Source organism: Tachypleus tridentatus, chromosome 11, assembly GCF_004210375.1.
Source record: "Tachypleus tridentatus isolate NWPU-2018 chromosome 11, ASM421037v1, whole genome shotgun sequence".
NCBI lineage: Eukaryota > Metazoa > Arthropoda > Merostomata > Xiphosura > Limulidae > Tachypleus > Tachypleus tridentatus.
Window position 1 is genome coordinate 23,869,375 of NC_134835.1, and position 19,747 is coordinate 23,889,121.

The following is a 19,747-nucleotide window of genomic DNA, read 5'->3' on the forward strand; positions in this document are numbered from 1 at the left end:
GGAATATCAGTGGCTGTAACACAAACCGTAGTCTTAAAATATTATATATATTAAACTTCAAATTTCGCACACAAAATAATAAAAAAGCTTTAAAAATAATTTCAGTCACGAATATAAAATGAGGTTAAATCTTTATTTTCTTAAACATGAAAGTTACATTAATCAATCAAATAGTAAATTAGTTGTTAGACTAACTTATTCTAATTACAAAATAAACTAACAATCAAAATAATATTATTCACACAATAAGTTTCATTCTCTTTTTAAAATAATTTACTTTTTTCAGTTTCTCAAACAATGAAGTCATCACAGTTTTAATTCTTAAATGTTAGATTAATTCAATGGACGAGAAACACACAGTAACAAATAATAAAGTGCAGGTTCATGTTTGTTGTACGAAACCAAATCTGTTAAATCAACAGATAAAAACGAGATTTTATTTTAATATCAAAACTACAACTGAGGTTTATTAAAAACTTTCAAGAACTTTACAATAGGTTGGAAAATCTAAGATAAAGTGTTTGAAAACTAGGAGGTTTAAATAAAAAATTATACGCGATGAAAAATAGTCTGAAGTTAAAAATACAAAGAAAAATAATTTTCAGATTTTACCTGGAAAAAAATTGACTTTCTGTGGTGCGTTACAAAATACGATCCATTATGTATGAAATAAATTCAAGTAATTGAAAAACAACAACTGATATTTTTAACATTTCTTTGTAGCAGAAAATGTTCATGCACTTAACTGTAAACAATTATGTAATTGTTTTTTTTTTACCTTTAGGGTAGAAGGTTTTTACTAAATACAATATTATTTACCAAAACAGTAGTTATTCTAAATAATAGAAAACAAACATAAAATAATTAAATTAATTAAAACAAACTCCAACAGCAATATTATGTACTTAGTTTTCAACAGTTTACTGATTGGCACAAATGTGTAAAAGGTATTTTGTGTATCAGAAATGTTACATAATAAATAATATTCAGAAACATTAGTTTCCAAGTTTATATCCTTTGAAATAAATGTTATTACATTTTTCATTAGTAACGTACTTTGTCTAAGTGAATAAGTAAGTTTTATTGACAATTTGTGAAAAGTTCTCAATTCTACAAAGGAATCGAGACCACATAAAGCACTTTAAAAAAAACCTCTCTACTTAGAGAATGCTTTAAGAAAGTACAAATGTTCCCTTTTTTTTAAATTACTTTACAATTTGCTTCATGAAAAGAAGTTTTCCTGAGATCAATATGTGTTATCATATGTCAGGTTAACATACAGTGCTAGAAATGTGTCACTGAACTCTATACTCTTTTTAAATGTTGAAGCAACAACAAATTACACGTATTTTGTCCTATTCTCTGGACAGAAGTTACGTAAAAACTTTGATCACACAAACTTCTGAGGCAACAAAAAACATTTGACTTATTGTCCAGAGTTTACCATGTCTTTATGGTATAATTCAACTGTTCATGTACTTGCTTCAGAGCAGAATTTTGTAGAAAAATTGTGAGACACTCAATAAACTTTACAGAAAAATAAATCATATAAGTGTTAACATTATTTTCAATTCTTTGAATAAAAACTCTAACTTTGGTTTTTGTAAATTTAGAAATATCTAGAACATAAAAACTCATAACAGATAAAAAAAGCTCTCTCTCAAACTTACTCAAACGTTTAGTTGCACCAAAATTTAAATCAAAATAAATAATAAATATCTAAAGTTTTTACAACTTAAAAACAAAAGCATATGTTCACAGAAGACACATTACTTTCACACCTGTATTTCTTTATCACTTATCAGTACATAAATGATTTTATAAAATATATATATATTTCTTACTTTGAAAGATTTACTAGGTTCGAGCTGCCATTTGTATCAAAATATAAATCATACTATTGAAACACGCAAAACTTGTATCTAGTTAACACTACAAAAACAGCACATAACTAGGCAGATGTTACGACTATTGGAAAACGGGTTTTAAAAACCATGGAGTGAAAACATTTTCCACATCTGAATATTAAAATATACCATCAATTCTCCGAAGTGTTACAAAAGTTCATTTTTGAAATTTTTTATATAAATCTAACTTAAGTTCCTTCTCTTTCATGATAAGTATTGGATTAGGCCATGAGTACACTACTTTTGACAGCTACAAGTATCAAACATTTTTAAGGAGAAAATCTGAGGAAAATGGATATGTTCATTAACTTTGTAAATGTTTCCATAATTCACAATAAAACACAACTAATATATGTTCTATTTGTGTGTGTAAAAAAGATCAAAATATCCCAATAAGTTACTTAACATTTTCTATTCTAAATAAACTACTCTTTGATAATGCTATTCTTATAAACCCTGTTCCCAACGAATGGTACCTTTTAATTCAAAATGTATGACAGTAATCTCAATTATTTTTACTTAAAACTATAACTGAATTATAAGGCCCAATTCTCGTATAATAGTTCGAAGATAATGTGCTAGAGAAAACATTCAGAATGTTTAAATTCATGTTTCTACATCTAAACTCATGAACACATGTTGGCACAGGTTTTCTATTCTCTTAACTTTCTACTAGACTCTGTGTTAGAAAGCTGAGACATAGTTATAACAAATCTATTTAACACTGCTGATAAACTTATATGGTAACAATAAAATCCTCCTAGTAAAGTTTAGAACAACTCTTGTCCACTGTTAGTAATTCAAAATAACCTTCCAGACTATACAATATCTGTGAAAGTTTCACATAAACAAAGGTAGAGTGTGATTCTAAGATACCTGGAGGTTTGTATATAGCTGGTTAAACATGTTAGTTTAGAATAATATAAATATACTTTTCTCACAAACCAGGGGTTTATAAATATTAGTTCTGTCTTCAAAACAAGTCATTTTACAAAGAGGAAAATGCTGATAAACAAATAGTTTTAGTTCACTAGTAACCAAATTTCATTCTTAATGTTAACAGAATGATGTTAATCTTCATACAGATTTACTAAGTTTCAAACAAACAATTTAATCTGAAATGTTTTTATGATTAAAGGACTTCACAAAATAATCATGATAGTCTCCACTTTTGGACAAAAATTTAAATTATGCAAACACGTTTCCTTCATTACACGTCAGTCTTTTACTTGACAGATTGGAGTTATGTTTCCACATATATACATAATTACATGCTGTTCAAGTTGTTGGATAACTTTGCACTGTCTATAATTTCCCAACAATTTTCTCGAAGGATAAAAACTGAATGTTTGAATATTTTTTGTTAGTAACAAGAAGGAGTCGAGATTCAGTAGAAAGTGAGACTTAAGTCTGATTACAGTGTTTCAAAGTTCAACATTTAATTAAAGGCTTTTATCACAATATACACACTACTTTCTGATTAACTCCTTTAAGTCCACTACTGAAACTTAAACTGTTACATAATTGCTAGAAAATTTCATTTTTAGACTAAAATATACAAAAATTGAATGAAAAATATTAGGTATGCATTCCCGATGTTCTCTTACGTCATCCAATATAAACTCTTCTCACCACAACAGGAAGATTAGATTAAATAAACTCTTCTCACCACAACAGGTGTGTATGTTCAATGAAGATTAGATTAAATATTCTAGATTTGCTTTTGTCAGCTCCAGCTTATAATAGTAAACTTCAGGATAGACATGAATCAAAGAGGATGCACTGTTGTCTACAATACCATTACAAAACTGAAGAATCATTTCCCAAAAAAAACATATTTAAGTTAATAAGCTACTAGGTACAAGCCTTTATACAGCATGAATTCATTTTCTAGGAAAGGACCACCTCCATGTTTTACATTTTACCACATATAATTACGAGTATATAACTAGAAACAAAAAGATATATGTGGGATAGTTACACTTCATACAGCTATTATAAACTTATAGTTAACATAAAATATGTCATGGTTACAGTTTCACAAATATTTTCTTTCTTTACCACAAAATTTAAATTTAATATTAAAATCACTAATTTGTTTTCAATTGTCCAACATTTAAAATTAATTTAAAAAAATCCTAATCAACACCCACACTTTTAAACAAAAACACACACACTACAGTTTTAAACTAATATTTAAATAAAACAATAGCACTTTTAGTTAATTTTAGAATAATTCATCTCCATCACACAAGTGTTCAAGAGATCAACCATCTGTTAGTTAGATATGTTTTATGTTTTCATAAATGCATCATCTACTTCTGTAGCTCAACTGATAATTTCAGGAGAACCATAACCTTGATGTTCGTCACAAGGTTTGTTCCCGTGCTTTGCTCTCTAAGAGCTGCTAAACGTTCCCTTGCTTCCTCTAGCTCTCTCTCCTTGCGTAGGATTTCTTCTCTTGCAATAATTTCTTGGGCAATACCACCAACGATTCTTCTGTTGATAATAAGACTCCGTTCTTCATCATTTTCAATTGACTTCTGAGCTGCACGGACTAGGTTATCTGTAGCTCTTTTTACTGCATTCCCAGCATTCTATAATTAAAATGATGCAAACACCACTTCAGTAAGATCAGTAGGTAAACAAAAGCCATGCTACAAAATATTAGTTTAATTTTCACAGCATATTTTGATATACATTCCTAAAACATCCATTTATTAGAACTTTCATCCTGGCCAATCCAGACTTGTCTTTAAATAGTATGTTATTATAATTTGTACAGAGAGTACTGTTATCCACATACCTATTCTTCTTTAAATAGTATGTTATTATAATTTGTACAGAGAGTACTGTTATCCACATACCTATTCTTCTTTAAATAGTATGTTATTATAATTTGTACAGAGAGTACTGTTATCCACATACCTATTCTTCTTTAAATAGTATGTTATTATAATTTGTACAGAGAGTACTGTTATCCACATACCTATTCTTCTTTAAATAGTATGTTATTATAATTTGTACAGAGAGTACTGTTATCCACATACCTATTCTTCTTTAAATAGTATGTTATTATAATTTGTACAGAGAGTACTGTTATCCACATACCTATTCTTCTTTAAATAGTATGTTATTATAATTTGTACAGAGAGTACTGTTATCCACATACCTATTCTTCTTTAAATAGTATGTTATTATAATTTGTACAGAGAGTACTGTTATCCACATACCTATTCTTCTTTAAATAGTATGTTATTATAATTTGTACAGAGAGTACTGTTATCCACATACCTATTCTTCTTTAAATAGTATGTTATTATAATTTGTACAGAGAGTACTGTTATCCACATACCTATTCTTCTTTAAATAGTATGTTATTATAATTTGTACAGAGAGTACTGTTATCCACATACCTATTCTTCTTTAAATAGTATGTTATTATAATTTGTACAGAGAGTACTGTTATCCACATACCTATTCTTCTTTAAATAGTATGTTATTATAATTTGTACAGAGAGTACTGTTATCCACATACCTATTCTTCTTTAAATAGTATGTTATTATAATTTGTACAGAGAGTACTGTTATCCACATACCTATTCTTCTTTAAATAGTATGTTATTATAATTTGTACAGAGAGTACTGTTATCCACATACCTATTCTTCTTTAAATAGTATGTTATTATAATTTGTACAGAGAGTACTGTTATCCACATACCTATTCTTCTTTAAATAGTATGTTATTATAATTTGTACAGAGAGTACTGTTATCCACATACCTATTCTTCTTTAAATAGTATGTTATTATAATTTGTACAGAGAGTACTGTTATCCACATACCTATTCTTCTTTAAATAGTATGTTATTATAATTTGTACAGAGAGTACTGTTATCCACATACCTATTCTTCTTTAAATAGTATGTTATTATAATTTGTACAGAGAGTACTGTTATCCACATACCTATTCTTCTTTAAATAGTATGTTATTATAATTTGTACAGAGAGTACTGTTATCCACATACCTATTCTTCTTTAAATAGTATGTTATTATAATTTGTACAGAGAGTGCTGTTATCCACATACCTATTCTTCTTTAAATAGTATGTTATTATAATTTGTACAGAGAGTACTGTTATCCACATACCTATTCTTCTTTAAATAGTATGTTATTATAATTTGTACAGAGAGTACTGTTATCCACATACCTATTCTTCTTTAAATAGTATGTTATTATAATTTGTACAGAGAGTACTGTTATCCACATACCTATTCTTCTTTAAATAGTATGTTATTATAATTTGTACAGAGAGTACTGTTATCCACATACCTATTCTTCTTTAAATAGTATGTTATTATAATTTGTACAGAGAGTACTGTTATCCACATACCTATTCTTCTTTAAATAGTATGTTATTATAATTTGTACAGAGAGTACTGTTATCCACATACCTATTCTTCTTTAAATAGTATGTTATTATAATTTGTACAGAGAGTACTGTTATCCACATACCTATTCTTCTTTAAATAGTATGTTATTATAATTTGTACAGAGAGTACTGTTATCCACATACCTATTCTTCTTTAAATAGTATGTTATTATAATTTGTACAGAGAGTACTGTTATCCACATACCTATTCTTCTTTAAATAGTATGTTATTATAATTTGTACAGAGAGTACTGTTATCCACATACCTATTCTTCTTTAAATAGTATGTTATTATAATTTGTACAGAGAGTACTGTTATCCACATACCTATTCTTCTTTAAATAGTATGTTATTATAATTTGTACAGAGAGTACTGTTATCCACATACCTATTCTTCTTTAAATAGTATGTTATTATAATTTGTACAGAGAGTACTGTTATCCACATACCTATTCTTCTTTAAATAGTATGTTATTATAATTTGTACAGAGAGTACTGTTATCCACATACCTATTCTTCTTTAAATAGTATGTTATTATAATTTGTACAGAGAGTACTGTTATCCACATACCTATTCTTCTTTAAATAGTATGTTATTATAATTTGTACAGAGAGTACTGTTATCCACATACCTATTCTTTTTAAATAGTATGTTATTATAATTTGTACAGAGAGTACTGTTATCCACATACCTATTCTTCTTTAAATAGTATGTTATTATAATTTGTACAGAGAGTACTGTTATCCACATACCTATTCTTCTTTAAATAGTATGTTATTATAATTTGTACAGAGAGTACTGTTATCCACATACCTATTCTTCTTTAAATAGTATGTTATTATAATTTGTACAGAGAGTACTGTTATCCACATACCTATTCTTCTTTAAATAGTATGTTATTATAATTTGTACAGAGAGTACTGTTATCCACATACCTATTCTTCTTTAAATAGTATGTTATTATAATTTGTACAGAGAGTACTGTTATCCACATACCTATTCTTCTTTAAATAGTATGTTATTATAATTTGTACAGAGAGTACTGTTATCCACATACCTATTCTTCTTTAAATAGTATGTTATTATAATTTGTACAGAGAGTACTGTTATCCACATACCTATTCTTAGTGATGAAAAACACATTACATATACATCACTTTCATAAGTGCCAGAGTGATACATACACACACAAGACAATTAAAAACATATACTTTAATATCTCTAAATTCTCACAAAACTTTATTAACAAATACCAAAATATTTTCTCAAATTTTCCTAAACAAACCTGATGAAAAATTTTAATGACTAAAAGTGTTTCTTTAATCTTGAATTTTCTGCTCAAACAAACAATTATCTTTGGTTTAACACAGGGTCACCAAACTGTGGCCCTCAAGGTCATTTTGTCCAGCCTGCCAGCAGCTTGCTAGCTTATAAAAAAAGTGACATTTCATCAAATGTCCGAATGTCATAACAAAATAAATCACACTGATGGTCGCTTTAAGCTGGCAAACACAAGACATTATGATAAAAAGAAACAAGGCTGTCACGTGCATTTTTAACCAATAGGAAAATTCTTTTTTTGTCCTTGCTACCCATTTATTCATATCGAGGCACGAATCTATGAAAGCATTAGGATTTTGAAAAGAAGTACAGATTTAACCCTCGTCCTATCGACTCATCTTGTAAATTCAGCAGTCTAGGGTTACCACTTCAGCAAGCTCATTTCTCTGAGTTGTTGGGTTATGTGCTTTTCGTAACTCGTTCTTAGGTAAGTGTCGTGGCAAACGTATGTTTCAATGTATTTTGTTTGTGCATTCTCGGACCAGTAAAATACTTTTCTCACAGCATTCTGTGTTTTTCATTTTCAGATCCTGTTTTTTTCCACCCATCGTTATGACTGCTTTTAAAAGAAGACAAATGGACTCTGAGTGTTGTGTTTTCAATGAAGAATGGGGAGAAAAGTACTTCTTTGTAGAAACAAAAAACCAGAAAGCTACTTGTGTGATATGCACCGAAAGTGTTGTCGTTTTGAAAGAGTACAATCTTCGGCGTCACTATGAAACAAAACATCGATCAACATATTTCAGGAAAGTTCCGTTCTGAGAAATTTGAATCCATGAAACGTGTTTTTGAATCTCAAAAGAATCTCTTCACGAGAAAGTTTGCTGAAACTGAATCTGTCACTCGTACAAGTTACAAAATAGTGCATAGGATGGCAGAGCGAGGAAAACCTTTTACTGACGGCAACTTCATCAAAGAGTGTAGGATGAAAGCAGCAAATGAGCTGTGTCCTGAAAAAAACAATTTCTTTGAAAGTATCAGCCTTTCAACAACTTCAGTTGTACGGAGAGCAGAAGAACTTAGAGAGAACATCGCATTAGAGATACTCCAAAAAGTTAGAAACTTCCTATGGTATTCTCTGGCACTGGATGAGTCTACTGATCTCTCGAGTACGTCACAACTTCTGGTATTCATTCATGGAGTTAATTTGGACTTTCAGATCACGGAAGAGTTGGTATCAGTTTGCAGCATACACGGAAGAACAACTGGAGAAGACATTTTCATGGAAGTGCATAAAACTTTGCAAAACTATACAGTGGAATCAACTTAGAGGTGTAACAGTTGATGGAGGAAAAAACATGGCTGGAGTAAAGAAGGGTCTGATTAGGAAACAGTTAGAAGATCTTCAACTTCCAAGTGCTTTCTTCATACACTGCATCATACATCAGCAAGCACTCTGTAGAAAAGACTTAGATATTTCTTGCGTACTGAAACCAGTCATTTCTGCAGTGAACTTCATTCGGGGTCATACACTTAATCATCGCTAGTTCAAGGCGTTTCTTAAAGAAATTGATTCGGATTTCTGTGACTTGCCTTATCACACAGCGGTTTGGTGGCTCAGCTGCAGTAAAGTCTTGTCTCGTTTTTATAAGCTGAGAAGAGAAAGAGATATATTTCTTATTGAGAAATATAGAGCCAATCCACTTCTGTCGGATCCAACCTGGTTGTCAAAGTTATCATTTTTGGTTGACATTACTTCCCACATGAATGAATTGAACTTGAAACTTCAGGGGAAGTATAACCTTGCCTGTGATCTCTATAGAATCATTAAAGGATTTTGGAGAAAGCTGTCATTGTTTGAAGCACATTTGGAAGGAGGTAACCTCTCTCATTTTCAGTGTTTCAATGAGATTCATGCTGGAATCACAGAAGATGTTAACCTGGGGTTTCAGAAAAAGATTATTGGTGATTTAAATAAACATTTTTAGAGAGATTTTCAGATCTCGACAGAATCGAAAGTAACATTCTTCTTTTTCAGAATCCTTTTGATTGTGTCATTGATGACGTGTCAGTGGAACTTCAGCTGGAGGTCATCAATTTCTAAGGAAATGACTTGTTGAAAGCAAAACACAGAGAGGGGCAACTTATTGAATTTTACAGCTGCATACCTGAAGATGATTTTCCAAAGCTGAAGCAGTTCGCATCTGGTATGGCATCAGTGTTCGGAACAACTTATGTCTGTGAACAAACATTTTCAAAAATGAAGTATGTGAAGTCGGTACATCGATCAAGGTTGACTGATGAACAGTTGAAAGCAATTCTAATGATTGGATGCAGCAATTCAAAACCGAACATTGAAGATATTTTGAAAGCCAAACACCAATTTTATAAATCTCACTAACTTTTGCAGCTTAGTGAAATTCAGATATGTACTCACTATGTGCGATGTGACAACTGTTTTTGCTGATGTTACCTTCTTTGATAACCTTTAGGTAAATAAAATGTTGGTTGTATTTCTGTTTGTTTTAATTATGTGTGTATTGCACGCTACTCCCACATGGCTAATGTGACATCCTAAACTTAGTGTTAAGTCTTTTACAGAGAGCTTTCATTCTAGCTTGTGAGTATTGAACATAATGATCATGTGGTCCGTTATTCTCCTTCCCAAGTAATTTGGCCCCTGTGAAAACAGTTTGGTGATCCCTGTTCTACTTTATGAGTATTGAACATAATGATCATGTGGCCCGTTCTTCTCATTCCCCAAGTAATCTGGCCCCTGTGAAAACAGTTTGGTGACCCTGTTCTACTTTATGAGTATTGAACATAATGATCATGTGGCCCGTTCTTCTCATTCCCCAAGTAATCTGGCCCCTGTGAAAACAGTTTGGTGACCCCTGTTCTACTTTATGAGTATTGAACATAATGATCATGTGGCCCGTTCTTCTCATTCCCCAAGTAATCTGGCCCCTGTGAAAAAGTTTGGTGACCCCTGGTTTAACATAAAGAACCAAGTAACCTGATGAATATCAGAACATATTTTACACGTAGCAGGTATATTAGTATCACCATCAAAGCCTTTATTGCCGAACTGTATTCCGGGACAGAAAAAAAGGCCTAGTTGTAGAACGTTCAGAGAACTTCGAGTAGATTACATGAACTGTCTTTACCTGAAGACGCTTCATAGCCTGGGATTCGGATCTGCTTTAACTTTACAAGCTACAAGCAGCTGTGCAGTGGAGCTTGCCACTTGTTTGGCAGACGAAATCAACTTCTCTTCTGTGGCGGACCCTGTATGCGTGTGCATTAGCAGCCTCGACAAGGCTATGAGTAGCAGCAGAAACAAGATGTGCCTGAAATATTACAGCTCATCTCATTTAGAAAATATAACATATGAAAGAAAATATACCTTTGTAAGTGGAGTTGGGATTAAACTTATGAAGAGCTTCTACATAAAGTTTATATGCCACCTTACCATTTAACATTACATTTTCACTCTGTAATTCTAAACGATTACTAAGGCTGTTTAATATTCAATAATATATGTAATAACATGCGAACACATAACATTTTACAGAATTTTAATATTTTCCTTATAACTGTCAAAGTTGAATATGATTGTGAAATAATGTGCTTCTCCAACTTTAAACCCTAATAATGTAGTTTAAGTTTATTCCTATATAAAACAAGGGATTTATTTCTAAATATTTTTTTATTTTAACCTCTTTAATAACAATATAAATAAAACAAATACACATATAAGAAATGCACAATAACCAAGTTCAAAAACAATCTTTGGTTTCACTCTCAAAATGAAAGAAGTATTTGTTTGTTGTTTGGCACAGAGCTACATGATGTGCTATCTGTGCTGTGTTCACCACAAGTATCCAAACTTGGTTTTAGATGTATGAGCGCTTGGATCTCCTACTGAGCCAATGGGGGTCAATAAAACAAACATGTTTCAAGGCAAGTCAGTTCCTGAAGCAAGTCAAATTAAGAACCTTTCATTAAAAACAAATGTAACGCTTTTAAAGTTAACATTTTAATTTTTTAACCCACAGGAACAAAATCAGTTTTGTTCCCAAGACTATTACAGTTCTTTTAAATGATTACTTTTCATATATGGAAACTAGAACATTGAAGCTTTGTGTGCATGTGTTAATTTGAATTCACAATATAAATTAATTCACTTTTAGGATTAATTAATTGTGAGAGTAACATTACAATGTTCGTTGTCTATAAATATCATATAAAGATAACCTGTATTTTTTGTTATCTATAAAATACTCCAAACTGAGGAAATTATCAATGTAGCATGTAAAGAGAAAGTTTTTGACCTTGGAATGAAACAAAATGCAGAAGATATTCTTGAAAATAAATGTTCAAGATGAGCTGTTCCTGTGAAGTACAAATAATTTAGATAACTAATTCCCATTTGTTCAAATTTCCTGATTTCTATTTAAAATAAAAGGCTTTGAGAATATAATTTGAAAGGGTTACACAACTTTCGAGGGGTTGGTGCTCGTGACACGTTAATGTGACTTGTTCCCAATTTTCCTGAACCTACAGAAATCCTGTTCTTGTGAGGTAACCAGTAGAGTTTGTTCACGATCTTACCTTAAGAAAAATCAGTATTTCAATCTACAATAAAATAAATACTCTTTGATTTTAGAATGTTATGGTCATATTAATTTCGTGTTTGTGTTTTCAGAAATTAGATGTGAAAATGCAATGCTAAAATCACAGATACTTACTGCAGAAACAAGTCCTTCTGACCACTGACCATCATCAGATGTATACAATGGGTGAGCTCCAATCTAGAATATCAGTAAATAATATAAACTTTAAAAAATACATATCAACTATATATTAACATTAGCTACTACTATCTAAAAATAATTCCTTTATATCGAAACATGAGTCATTAACTAAAATAAATCAAAATGATAAAAATTTCTGTATTCATTAATATTTAACTTCTCTTCTGCAAGATATCTTAAAACATTATGGCTAAAATAAAAAAAAGTCTCAAAATATACTCTTCAAAAAAAGAAACGGAAAAGGGATATTTTTTGTTATTTTAAAGAGAAATATATGTAATAACGTTACAAGCTCAGAGTATGTGATGTTACACGTGTTATGGCACTGATTGTCAGACCAAAATGACAATAAAAGTTGTGCACTTTGAAAACAGAGGAAAACATCGGATTTTTCGCCAAAACGCATGCGTGTCCAATAAATTTGTTTGAGAGATCTGCATGTTCTGCAAGTGCAACATGTGCAAAATCCCTATAAAAGTGACGGGTTCTCGGTTTCCATAGCTCAGTGTTAAGCCACCGACACGCAATACAGTTACGCCAAGACTGACTGAAGCACAACGCAACAACGCCATTGGTCGCTTGGAAGCAGGCAAATCTCGATCAGATGTTGCCAGAGCTGTGAATGTCCACCCAAGCACCATCACAAGGCTATGGAATCATCACCAACAACATGGATCAACTCGTGACCATCCACGATCTGGCAGACCTCGTGTGACCATGCCCGCACAAGATCGCAACATCCGGTTACGTCACCTTCGGGATAGGACCACCACTGCGACGTCTACTGCCTCAACCATACCAGGGCTGCGTAGGATTTCTGATCAGACCGTACGCAACCGTCGACGAGATTCTTAGGCCCCATGTGCAACCCATCATGGTGAACGTCAACGTTTTTCAACATGACAACACCCGTCCTGACACAGCCCGACTCACCACTGTCTTTTTGAGACACCACAACATCAACGTTCTTCCCTGGCCCTCCAGATCACCAGATTTAAACCCCATCGAACATCTTTGGGACGAGTTGGACCAACGTCTGCGACGGCGACAACCTCAACCGCAGACTCTACCTCAGCTTGCAGCAGCTTTGCAGGCTGAATGGACAGCCATTCCACAAGATGTGATTTGTCATCTCATCGCTTCCATGGGCAGGAGATGCCAAGCAGTTATTGATGCTCACGGGGGGCATACTTGTTATTGACGCTGAGTGACGTTAAACTTCACCTAGTGAGCGTGGACTTCGCCTTTGTAGACTTTGGATGTTCAGCAGTGAATGTGCAAAGTTTCACACATGTCATACAGGACTACCCGGAATAAACTTGTTAACAATTTGTCTCATATTATGCCTTTTGCATTTCTTTTTTTGAAGAGTATATTTTCTTCCATTAAAAGGTTTGTACATTCACAAGTCACAATAATATATATAATAATTCACAAGTCACAATAATATAAATAATAATTCACAAGTCATAATAATATATATAATAATTCACAAGTCATAATAATATATATGATATATAAAAAAGTTTTTATAAGTTTATTATGGAGAAAATATATGTTTTTCAACCAAATATACTTTGAAAAATGAACCACCCATAAAAATTATATTATTGTCATTGGGAACAAAGAATATTTTTCAATTAATCACATTTTTGTATACTTAGCTTCCTGTCATAACAAAACTTTTTTTTCTTTTCTCCAAAACAACAATACATTCATGTAAGGTTCAGAGTGGTCTCAGAAATACAGGTGTCTACAGGTAACTTCCACAAAATACTTGAAAACATGGGAATTTATAAGCTTACTGAGAGGTCCAGTGTGATAGAAAATATACTTACTGTACTGTAAAGTTCATATCTTATTGCCTGAATAAATGTAAAGTTTACACCTTATTGGCTGAATAAATGTAAAGTTCACATCTTATTGGTTGAATAAATGTAAAGTTCACATTTTATTGGTTGAATAAATGTAAAGTTTGCATCTTATTGGTTGAATAAATGTAAAGTTCGCATCTTATTGGTTGAATAAATGTAAAGTTCACATCTTATAAATATGTCAAAGTACTTTTACTCCATTCATAATTTTAAAACTTATAATAAATTAAAAAAAACAACTGAATCTAGAGCTTGTTTGTAACTTTCTGAAACACCAGCAGGACTTACCATGCCACCATCCAACAGCTCCTTCTGGGCTGCAGATGCTGATTTCACAAGGATAGACGTTGCTTCTGCAATCGACTTTGCTGCTTCAAGAATCAATTCATCAAAGTTCATTTCTTTGTTAGATTCCTGGAAATACAAGTGAGCCTTTTGTAGAGAAACAAAGTAATGTAGAAATGGAAGAAATCTGTTTACCCATCCTCACTTAAGTTAAATATATACAAACATTCTGTTAGTATTTCTAATTCCACCTCCACATCATAAGTAACAGTCTCACAAATTCTCGACTGTAACATCTATCAGTTACTTCATTTCAGTTGATGAGGAATAAATATGTAAATTCATCACTTATTTTGATGACCCAAAAATGTAACTGCCAGATAAACATTTTTTACATGCTTTAAAATAGACATAACAAACATGACAGCATATTTAAATACTATTTTGTATACAATACATTTGATAAATATGAAGCATTCTTTTTTTTCACCATTTCTCATGTTTTGTGTCAACAATCTGTCGTTTCTGATCTATATTTTATAGGTAAAACTAATACAAGAAATGTCACATTGTTGATTGATTGATTGATTTAGTGTTTTATGGCATAAAGCAGCGAGGCTATCTGCGCCAGACATTAGGTAAAAATGTAAAAAAATAAAAAAAAATAACTAAATGTAGTAATAGACATAAATGGAAATGAAGGTAAAACAAAAAAGTATAAAACCAATGTTGACACCTAGTCTACAATGTTAAGATAGAAGGCAGAGTATAAGAAGTTGTAAGGTATTTACTCTAGAAAAAAGGTAATGATCATAACCCACCAGGAAGACTAACAGGTAAGTTCAAGAACCACCGTCAGTCACCTGAAGTTGGTCTTTCCAGTCCTGGTTCCGGGTTATGTGTCATAGCAGCTATTATCAAAATGTAAAAGAATAAAAGTTTTAAAAGACACTCCTCAAAATCATAATAATGAGTAGCCAAATGTCCAGTAAAAAGATAAAAGTCAAGTAAATGGAGTAAAATTTGTAAAAGTATTTGAAGATAAAAGCAAAACGACAATTAAAACAGAAAATGGCATAAAAACCATTGTTGACATCCAGTCAACAAAGTTGTAAAGAACTACCTGTAGCAGAATGGTAATGATCATAACCCGCCAGGAAGACTAACAGGTAAGTATAAAAACCACTGTCAGTCACCTGAAGTTGGTCTTTCCAGTCCTGGTTCCGGGTTATGAGTCAATATGGCCAGTACTAAAAAGTTAAGTAGTAAAAGTGTGAAATGATATGCAGCAAACGTATAATAACAACTTGCCAGGACGACTAACGAGTAGTTCAAACGGATAGTTCAAACAGTAGCGTTAGTCACCTGAAGTTGGCCTTTCCAGTCCTGGTGTCGAGTTATTTAATGTTCTGGCCATTGTCCAATGTCAAATTGAAGGAGAGAGATTAAAACTGTAAAAAAGGAACCACAATTAAAAAGGTGTAATGAATAAATATGCAACACTTAAATGAGATTAAAAAGATTAATGGCCATAAAAAATTAAAAACATTATCAAGGTGGACAGAGTCACCATCACCAATAACTCTGTCCAATGTTACAGACTGACCCTGGGAAAAAATATGTTTAAAATATTGCCGTCGTTGAGAATTGTAACGATGGCAAGAAAGTAAAATGTGGCTGATAGTGATTTGAGTGTTACACAAACTACACATTGGTGCATCAGTTCCAGATAAAAGAAAATGATGAGTTAAAACACTGTGACCAATGCGTAGCCTAGTGAGAACAACTTCCTCCTTCGAACTTTACGGAAGCTAGATGGCCAAAGTCCAATTTTGGGTTTGATTTGAAAAAGTTTGTTGTCACGTTGCTCACTCCAAGTGGACTGCCAGCAGGCACAGAGCCGAGCCTTGAAGGCAACACCATAGTCCATGTACGGAATAGGCATAGGAGTGATGGTGCTGAAGCAGACATATTTAGCTGCCATGTCTGCAAGCTCGTTCCCGCGAATACCAACATGGCCTGGTATCCAGAAAAACTGGATTGAAGTAGCTGCTAATGAGAAATGGGCCAGTCGGTTTCGAATATCAGCGAGAATAGGATGTGAGCTAACGTGTAGTGATTCCAAGGCAAGTATAGAACTAAGCGAATCAGTATAAATAGTGCAGTTGGAGTACTGCTCAGCTGCAATATGATCCAGGGCAAGAGATATGCCATACAGTTCAGCAGTGAACACAGAAGCTGTAGAAGGGATTCTGCGCGCAACTACTGACCCATAGCAAACCATAGCAGAGCCCACTGAATTACCTGATTTGGAACCATCTGTATAAATGGGAACTGAATGATTGTTTGAAAGATATTCATTGAATAAAAGACTGTACTTCCAATCTGGAGTATCTGCCTTTTTTAGGTGACTGAAAGAAAGGTCACATTTGGGGGCTGTAATAAGCCATGGTGGGATGGGCTGACCTGTAGAATCTGCAATGTTATCCAAGGACAGACCCAATTCATCCAATTGTGCCCGGATGCGAAGGCCAAACGAAGCAATGACAGATCGTCTGTTCTGAAAAAGTACTGCCCACCGAGGAAGGAAAACACATTTCCAGGTGGGATGCTTTGGTAAGGAATGAAGTTTCGAAGTATATTGTAAAGATAGTTGCAAACGGCAAAGTTGTAGAGAAGGTTCATGAGATTCAATGTATATACTTTGAACTGGAGAGGTACGGAAAGCCCCAGTGCAGAGTCGAAGTCCTTGGTGATGAATGGGGTCCAGCATCTTTAAGGCGAGGTCTGGCAGAGCCATAGACCATTGATCCATAATCGAGTTTTATCTAATAAGAGCACGATATACCTTTAACATTGAACAGATCAATCTGCCCCCCAACTGGTAGAAGAGATAACACGGAGGATGTTCAGTGCTCTTGTGCATTTGACCCGAAGCTGCTTTAAGTGTGGTGTAAAGGTCAGTTTACGATCAAAGATAAGCCCCAAGAACTTGGTCTCCGGGACCACTGGCAGCAAAACTTCACCGATATGAAGTTCAGGATCAGGGTGAATACCCCGTCGACGGCAAAAGTGCATGCATACAGTTTTGGAGAGAGAGAAATTAAAGCCGTTCGCCAGAGTCCACTTCCATACACAATTGAGGGCGGTTTGTAGTTGCCGCTCAATATATCTCATGTTTGACGACTGACATGAGATGTGAAAGTCGTCGACATACAGCCCATTCGCAACAGTGAGAGGGAGTTGTTCAGTGATGGCATTTATCTTTATACTGAAGAGTGTGACACTCAATACACAGCCTTGAGGGACTCCAAGTTCCTGTACAAAAGAACGGGAAAGTGTCAAACCCACACGAACTTGGAATCTCCTGTCCATTAAAAAATTTTTAATAAACATGGGTAGATGGCCACGTAACCCATATGTATGGAGGTCTCCCCAAAAACGCCATACCTCCATGTTGTGTCGTAAGCCTTCTCTATGTCAAAGAATATTGATACAAGATGATGGCGGTTGAGAAAGGCTTCTCTGATAGATGTTTCAAGACGAATTAGGTGGTCTGTGGTGGAGTGCTGTCGACGGAACCCACACTGGGTGGGCGAGAGGAGGTTGTTTGATTCAAGGAACCAAACAAGAGGAGCATTAACCATCCTTTCTAATGTCTTACAGAGACAGCTCGTCAAAGCAATTGGACGGTAGTTTGAAGGAATCTTGGGATCTTTCCCTGGCTTAGAGAAAGGTAAAATAATAGCCTGGCACCAGGCATCAGGAAAAACATTCTCCTGCCAGATCCGGTTGAAAACAATCAGAAGGACATCAAGAGAAGCAGGAGATAGATGGTGCAGCATGTCATAATGAATATCATCAGGTCCAACAGACGTACTGGCAGACCGATGAAGGGCCATTTTTAGTTCCACCAGGGTAAAGGGACAATTATAGTCAAAGAAACAGTCAGTTTGAAAGGAAAGAGGTGATCGCTCTGCCCGAGTCTTGATGGCCAGGAAGGTGGAGGAACAAGCAGAAGTGCTAGATACCCGGCAAAAGCTTTCACCTAGAGTGTTAGCGATGTTCAACATCAGTCACCTCCTGACCATCAGAGAGTAAGATCGAGAGGGGGACAGAATTGTAGTGCCCATTAACCTTTCGAATCCTGTCCCATATGATCTTGGAACTGGTGGTAGAAGATATGCTGGTTGTGAACTTAATCCAAGATTTCTTCTGGCTTTGACATCTTACCCACCTAGCATGTGCACGGGCCCATTGGAAAGCAACCCGATTTGAAAGTGTGGGATATCTACGAAAAGTATCCCAGGCCTGCTTTTGAGCCTTCCGTGCTAAGTGGCAAGCAGGATTCCACCACGAACGAGGATATCGTGGAAAACGTGTCGAGGTTTTAGGAATACACTGAGCAGCTGCATGTGTAATACAGTCAGTTACCGCTGCTACACAGTCGTCTATTGATGGCTGATTTACGATGGCAGGATCAAGTTCTGCGAGAGCAGTGAAAGTGGACCAGTCTGCCTGATCCAGCTTCCACCGGGGCACGTGGGTAGGGTGGCATCGACCACGGCCTGTCTCTCTCAAAAGGATCAGAAAATGATCACTGCCTAGTGGATTACTGTCAACCCTCCATGACAAATGGGAGAATAATGAAGGGGAGCAAACTGAGAGATCAATAGCTGTAAAGGACTGACAAGGTGCGTGAAAGTAAGTGGAAGAACCAGTATTGAAAAGAGAAAGATTGTGATCAGAGAGCATCCGCTCTACAGATCGACCCCTCCCATCAATAATAGCACTTCCCCAGAGGGGATGATGTCCATTAAAATCCCCTAGGATTAGAAATGGAGATGGCAATTGTTCAACGAGAGCATCAAGATCTGATTGATCATATGTCTCTCCAGGGTACAGGTACAGAGAACAAACAGTGATAGTATGACCCAAGGAAACATGGATGGCTACAGCCTCCAAGGGTGTGTTGAGTGACAAAGACAGGGTGGGCACGTGTTGATCAACCAACAGTGCCACCCCTCCATGTACTCGACCATCACACAACCTGTCATTTCTGTACAGAGAAAACTGCTGAATGGAGACAGTATCAGCAGTTTTGAGAAATGTTTCTTGTAAAGAAAGACAAACAGGATGGTAGGAAGCAAT

General features: G+C 34.1%; 1 pseudogene across 1 annotated transcript in view; it reads right to left on the minus strand.

Annotated features, from left to right (window-relative positions):
* Positions 1-125: 125 nt before the first annotated feature.
* Positions 126-19,747, minus strand: part of LOC143231754 (talin-2-like) — a 160,729-nt pseudogene continuing 141,107 nt past the window's right edge. Inside the window, exons 57-60 of the transcript XR_013017160.1 lie at positions 14,600-14,725; positions 12,372-12,434; positions 10,788-10,970; positions 126-4,504 (exon numbers count right to left, since the gene is read on the minus strand). The product of XR_013017160.1 is annotated as a talin-2-like (transcript). The remainder of the gene's footprint in view (positions 4,505-10,787; positions 10,971-12,371; positions 12,435-14,599; positions 14,726-19,747) is intronic.